We start from the raw sequence: 7578 nt of genomic DNA, 5'->3' as shown, positions 1-7578 counted from the left end.
GATACATTGAACGTACAAAACTGTACCTACCTACATAATAGTTATCAACCTATTAACCCATCAATAATATTATATTTTTTATTGTGTACACTAAACGATTGGTATATACAAAATAACGTTAAGTTATAAATAGGACGTGGATTTAAATACATTAAAAATAAGAAAAATGCCTTAAAAATACGATTTAATGCACTTATATTACAAAGCTTAATAAAATGGCCAGAAAAATTAAAAGTCCAATTTAAACGAATATAAAATAGAATTTAGATAAGTGTATAGGTAGTGTATTCGTTATATTTTGAGTTTCATTATAGCACATCAGTCGATCAGATGCTATTTAATATTTTAAAATAAAAAAATCGACAGTAATTCCATATTGGCAAGTGTTGTTTTCTATAACTGAAGACTGAAGTTATAGTATCGAACATAATGGGTACGTAAAAAAATAGAAATATAAGAAAAAAAATTACCTTTATTTAATTGTATTTAATTTTTTTCTAATAAGTTTTTATAATATTGACTTTATCCCATATAAATGTTCTAATTTCATTTTTCAATTCGTTGATAATATATGAAACGAATTCTTTGCTTGGAAAGCAATGTTTTAGAAAATTCAGAAAATGCAGTTTATATTTAAATATTATAAATAATAATTTCTGATGCATTGATGCGGAAGAGTGAGGGGGTGGACAATCAGCCGAACCGAAATCTAACATTTTAACACTTAATATAAACAATTTTTCACACACGCGTCATGGTATGAAAATAAAAAAATATTTATAATTCATATTTATACCGATTTTCTACCGAAAAAATAAATTACTTTAATCTCAATATTATTTATTAGTTAACGATATCTTTGCTCGGAATCGTTTTTCGTTTGTTCGTTTTGTATTTTAATAATTTATACGTGGATATATTATTATTACTAATAATTATAGTAGTTGTGTTTGTTTTATTTCATTAATTTATTTAGTACTATACCAATAAATTATATATAAATTAATAATTTTTAAAACATTGTGTTCAAAAAAATAAAAAAAAAATGTGATTTAAATTAGAGTCTTGTAATGTACCTACCTATATTTAAAAAATAAATAAATATAATAATAAATGTTGAACTTTTAGGGACATAATAGGTAACACATTCCTGTATGTAGTATTACACTATTTATATAGGTCTATTTATATACCTATACGAGTATATGAGTAGGTATATTATTCATAAGTGCGCACACGTCAGGATAGGCAGTTGACCATTCCGTGAATATACTTTTATGTGTACATGGTTATACATCCCTAATCCCTATGATATAGAATATAGATATTAGGTGAACAATAGAAGTTAAGTATGTGACACTAAATTAATAGTTACCTATAACTTATAACTAAAGACCGCATTTATATTCTCTTAAAATACCTAAAATATGATGTTAATATTCTCTAAAAAACCGTAAAATAATCTCATTATGTTCACTTAAAAATTTAAAAAATATGCTATAATATGCAAAATATGCAAAAATATTCAAAAATAATCAATAAACATAATTATTTGCTTTAAAATGCATTTTAAAATTTTTTTTTCCAACATTATTTTAATAATGAGTTATTAATTAGGTATTAAATGTTGCGTATTCTAATGGAATTGCACTATTATTCTATTGCACTTTAGTTAGAATTGTAAATGATAATATGTAAATATTAACAAATTTTTTTTGTATGTTCAAACATTTTTGTTTGGGTAGCGTAGTATTAAAATTAAAAATAAATACAAATTTTTTACCACAATTTACGAAAATTTCTAACGCATGAAATATTCTCAAATATGCAAAAAAAAACTTTTTTCCACGCATTTAGAATTGAACGAATCGTCCACATTTTTTACTCTCATAAGACTGCATGGACCCAGCAACGATATGTCAAATCATATAAATCCGGTCTTTACTTATAACGTTGTATTTGGAAAAAAAATTACCAGTTATTAATTAAAATTGTATCTTATGACTATTATCAGTTATAAGTCATAACATATATTTCTATAAATTAAACCAAAATATTTATATATTTATATTAAGTACCTTGTATAGGTATGCACCTATTAATTATAATTATTCTACAAACAGAGACTGGAAAAACGACGACGGCGTTTATTTCTCGCGTATTTTATACATTTCTAGTCCGGAACTAAAATATGCGCCTACAACACTTGGATAGCACATTTTTCGTGACATTAAATATTTGTTTTAAGTCTTAAAAGTAAATTTAAGCCCCAAAAGAATATAAAAACAAACTTACTTTAATTATCGACTCCTTCGGCGGAATCCGTGACGTGTGTGAACTGCGACGCCCATGAGGAAACGCTCCAGAATACAGCCAGAACTTAGAATATTGTGATTTATGAAAAATAAAATTATACGAAACGCAGTAAGTTTTTTGCTCATATCTTCTTTGCTTATTGAAATTTTAGAATTTTTAATCGACTGTGTCTTCTGCAACGACTTTGAGATTTGCCATAGATTAAATAAATAAATGATAGATATTATACTAGGTACGTCAATATGATGAATCCACGGATATAATATAATGCAACTTTTTATATCAAAGAGTTCTGTGTTACCTAACCTATCAATTTAATTATTGATTAAGGTGGTGAATAGATATCAGAAGCACAAGAATATTTTTATAAGAGCATATTGTATTTTATGAATTATTAAATAAAAATGTGATTACTGGATTTTAGAGTTAACATAAAGCCATAAACGTATACTGTAAATTCATCAAATACTATAATACCAACTATATTTTTACAATGATGTGTGTTTTTTTTTTTTTTAAATATTTTTAATTATTTTTTCTTGTGGTCTGTGTAAACGATAAGTATTCGTAATAAAGATTCAATTTTCATATATAATTTTATATTATAGGCACTCAGTATGTAATCATATGTTTATTTTTAGTTTAATTTAATTGTAGGTATTTAGTAAATAATAATAGGTATACGAAATTGTGTTTTCGAATAGCAATTTATTGTTTGTATTAATACCTACACCATAATAGGGAACTTAAATTTTGTAAATGATGTACAAATGTATTTTTGGTGTTTTAAGGCTGCTGTAAGATTAATTTATGAGAATCCTTGCATTAAATTGTTAGGATTATTTGATATGAATAATTATTTTATTACATATAGGTTTATTACATATTGATAAGTCGATCAGAAACTATATTTACACTGAATGTTAATAGTAAAAAGCTATTAAAATATCTATTATTTGTGTTTATTTGTTAATAATAATTAAGACTTAAATATTAGCAGTAATCTTGTTCCTTTCACAAAATGTTTTTTAATTATTTTTAATTTAATTTACATTTATCCCAAAGTGATCTCTGAATAACCATTCAATGATGAATTTATTAGTTACATTCTCGGTTACATTAATTGGATTATAAATTAAAATAAACTACAGTTTCCAGCTTCTACTACAACATTATTTTATATTTTATTTTATGTTTTTAATTTTTTAAACGCAGTCTGCACCTTGTGTTGGTGATTTTACACGTAATATAATAAAATTGATACTAGTGATGAGTAGGTAAGTACCTTATTGTTTAATCAAATTATTTACACGATTATTAACTAAAAAAATATCTATGAAGTATAAACATCCGCATCTCCATTAACTATAAATTCATAATTGTATGAGCTATACATGTTACATATATTTTTCGAAAAAACTATTTAAAAAAATAAGAATAATTCCTATTTGATGTCACACGGGTTGATCTAGCAACTGACTGCTACGACAACTGCGCAATTTTTTTTAAGCATAATACGTTTTGAAAACGTCCAGAAAAGAGTTTGTTTTAAGACTGTCTGTCTTGATAACAACTAATTTAATTTAGAGTGTATTGTTATAATATTATATTATAATGAAATTAATAATTATAGTAAAATATATAATTGCAAGACATTTATACCTATATCTATAGCCATCTAGGGTATAAACTACACTAAAAAAGGTGTAAGTATGCTAATAAAATATATGAGGTGTAAAATGTATTTATGGATATAAAAATATAAAAATATAAAGATTAATAACATTATATTGTTTTAAATACTTCGCGCAAACCTAAGGTGATACCCGGCGTATAGTATAACATGCAAAAAGGTGCGTATTAAACTTGGCGTGGTGAAACGAAGACGGTCTCGCGTATTTTATACATTGCGCTATTGGGATTAAACTTATAAATGCTTCTACGTCACGTAGTTAACAGATTGTCCGTGGCAATAAATATTTAATTTAAGTCTAAAAAGTAAATGTAAAATAGTAGGTAATAATATGAAAACAAACTTACTCGTAAACATCTACTCTTCCGGTGAAACGTAGATAGAGTGCCGCCGAAGAAACAGCTTCATCCATCTTCATCTAATCATCTCACTCCGATGAGCTAAAACTTGAAAGTATCGAAATATTTTATGAAAATAACCTGATCAAACGAAATTTGCGAGTTTGCGTTACAACTTATCCGGTTTAACGAACTGTCCGTTTATATTTGTAGCCTATTATTTTTTTGTTCACTGAAATCAAATCAAAATATACAATATATTATATTTATAAAACAATAGTATTTCTGAAACTATTAGAATTGTTAACCGTCGCCGACGAATTTCGACAATTGACGATCGCCATAGATATTATAAAATATATTATGCCATAGATATTATAAAATATATTAGTTACTATGATAAATCCAAAGAACTTATATATTATTATATAAGTACTCAGTAAACCTATACGGTATATCTATGAATCGTATGTTCTTTTACAGAAATCTTTGTGATCTGCAATGAACCTATTCTGGTTTTCTATGTCAATTATAGTTCACATGCCAAATTTAACTATACAAACTGGTCCGCAAGTTTATAGACATTCTAATACATTCTCCCGCCAGTGCCAATAGACAAAGTGTTTGAGAAGTTATATTTTTTTGGTACCTAATTAATTTACAATATGAATTATTATAAGTTACCTATGTAGGTACTTGTCCAAAACTCGACTACCTGCAAATCATTGGTTTTTATGGTATAGCCTTACGAAGTTCACGATTTTCGGTGTTTTACGCACCCGTACAACGCTTAAAGTTTACCGAGCTTAAGTATTACAAATTAATTTTTTTTTTTAATCTAGGTAAATCAACTTGATGATGCAAAAATAATTCTGACACCCGCCCATGGTGGTTTTACATAACAAGTCAAGGGATGTTTTTGATTTTAATTGTTCGAGCAAGCGCAGTGTGGTATACCGGGTACATATGAAAATACCAAAAATTTCAATTAGTTATAATACATATAACTTAAAAATAAGACTGACCGCCGTCGTTTTCAGTTAAAAACTAATGATTTCCGGCAATTATTTTTTGCAATATCGTTCTTAATTCGTTGTTACTTGTAATATATACATACCTATGCCTATTTTAAAAATATTATTCGTGGGTAATTGAAACGTTTTTTGTGTCTGTCATCAACTTTTAGGACAGTAAAAGTGCTTGAATTTTCTTTAACAGTAACTTCTCTGATAGGAAAGTGAATCTAGTTGGTACTATGGGGGGTCAAAAGTAAAATTTTCCCAGTAGTTTTCAAAAGCGACGTGAAAAACAAAGGAAAAACGGGAATTTTTTACGCAAAGTCCGTTTTCGATAAAATCGATTTTGGTTTTTGGTGCAACTCTAAAACAAATGACCGTAGGTACATTAAATTTTGACTGAATGCTTATATTAGCATTTTCTATACACCATAACATTTTCCAAATATTTTGACTTATTTTTAGCTGTTTACGGACATAGTCAGTTTTCAAATATTTTACTTTTTTTTCTATAAATATCAATTAAATTTGACGTGAAAATTTAATATAAGACTCCTGATACATCGTTCTAATAGCAGTAAAAAAATATTAAAAATACATAGGCTCAATTTTTATTTATAAGCATTTAAAGTTCAAATTTTGACAACATTTATCAAATTTATAATTTAATAATTATAGTTAAAAATTTATAAAATGTTCAACTTTTGTAGCTAAGGATTAAAAATTTAAAACAAGGTTCCACGTAAATAGGTTATATATAAATTACTTTATTCACTATAATATCATCAAATATACTTGGTAATATCATAGGCTGACGGACCGTTTTCGCTCAGAATCGTTTTTCTTATACAATGATATTATATCATTGAATTCAAATTTAACACCATCCATTACAGTGACCCACTTGTAACCTACTGTACAGCAGAGCGATATCCACTTACTCACCTTTTTTTAATTGACCTCCCTTTTTATTTAATTCCTGATAGACGAGTTTTGGATAAGTACCTACCTACATAATAGGTACCTGTCCTACCTATATTAATTAAAAACTATTTTTAACACGACGTATTTACTTATTATTTTTGTCTTTTAGTTTATCTAATTTTGTATGATTAAAATATGTTTCCTTTATACCCAAATAATTTTTAAGTACCTACAAATAATATAGAACTCAATTATATTTTAACAATAAATACTTTTATTAATACAGTGTTGACTTTGTAGATGGGTAGTAATAAATTAACTGTACATTCAGGATTACATGCATTCAGGTGAATAATTATAAGATTGCAATGATAGATGTAAGATGTAAGATGTATTGTTGATTCATCAATACGACGCTGGGTGGACTTGAGGACTTCCCATGTTCAGCGACCGGCGTCGACCCGTTTTGTGGCACAGCGGAAACTTCGTACAGCTGACTGTTCGACAAAGACACTGTAATATTATTTGAAAAATATTATTTCTACTTAATCGTAATAACTGGGTATAATGAGTTTAATATTATATTATATTACAATAAATATTAAGTACCTATATTATTAGCTTCTAATAATTGGGACGTCATTTCTGTAGATATTGATCCGTACAAAATGATTCTGGCCCAGCGCTATGTCACGGTTTATGGCGTACCTATCCGATGAAATTGTTGGAGACTCTTTCAAACTGGGCAATGTGATAAACGGTGACGTGATCGTTACTTCGCGGCCATCATAGGGTAGACCAGAATACACAAAAATGTAGGTCATCGGGCTGTCGGCTGTATGTATGATAAAGTCCTGGAAGTGGGAATTACAATAGCCCCTAAAATGCTGTTACACCTCAACCTTAATAAAAACAAAGAATGATTAAAAAATGGCAACGAAATTGGCCTACAAATCTGAAAATAAGTTTATGGACAGATAACTTCTCAACGTAATATTGTGACCGATCCAATAATAACTTTCCATAGGTACATCAGACCTATGTGCGACGGCTGCTCACCAACGTATCGACATCCACCAGATAACTTTGGTAAGTTTTCAAACTATACCGCTCATTCTTGCGGAATGCTAAAGAAAATTAATCTATTAGATAAATATTATACTATAACAATTTTTAAATATAGACGTTTTCAACTCACAGTTATGCAGATGGATGTCGACCGGTTTGGGAGCGACGTCTGATACGCCATTGTTCTAATGAATTCAAACATAAATAATATATTATTATAATA

The 7578-nt window shown here is 27.6% G+C and overlaps 1 long non-coding RNA gene across 1 annotated transcript; it reads right to left on the bottom strand.

Annotated features, from left to right (window-relative positions):
- Positions 1–6475: 6475 nt before the first annotated feature.
- Positions 6476–7578, bottom strand: LOC132939854 (uncharacterized). Its single transcript, XR_009664018.1, has 3 exons — positions 7486–7578; positions 6897–7414; positions 6476–6800 (listed from the first exon to the last, which is right to left on the bottom strand). It is a non-coding gene; the product is annotated as an uncharacterized LOC132939854 (long non-coding RNA).

This window comes from Metopolophium dirhodum, chromosome 2, assembly GCF_019925205.1.
Source record: "Metopolophium dirhodum isolate CAU chromosome 2, ASM1992520v1, whole genome shotgun sequence".
Lineage (NCBI taxonomy): Eukaryota > Metazoa > Arthropoda > Insecta > Hemiptera > Aphididae > Metopolophium > Metopolophium dirhodum.
The sequence above is the reverse complement of the archived record's forward strand: the minus strand, read 5'-3'. Positions and strand labels throughout refer to the sequence as shown.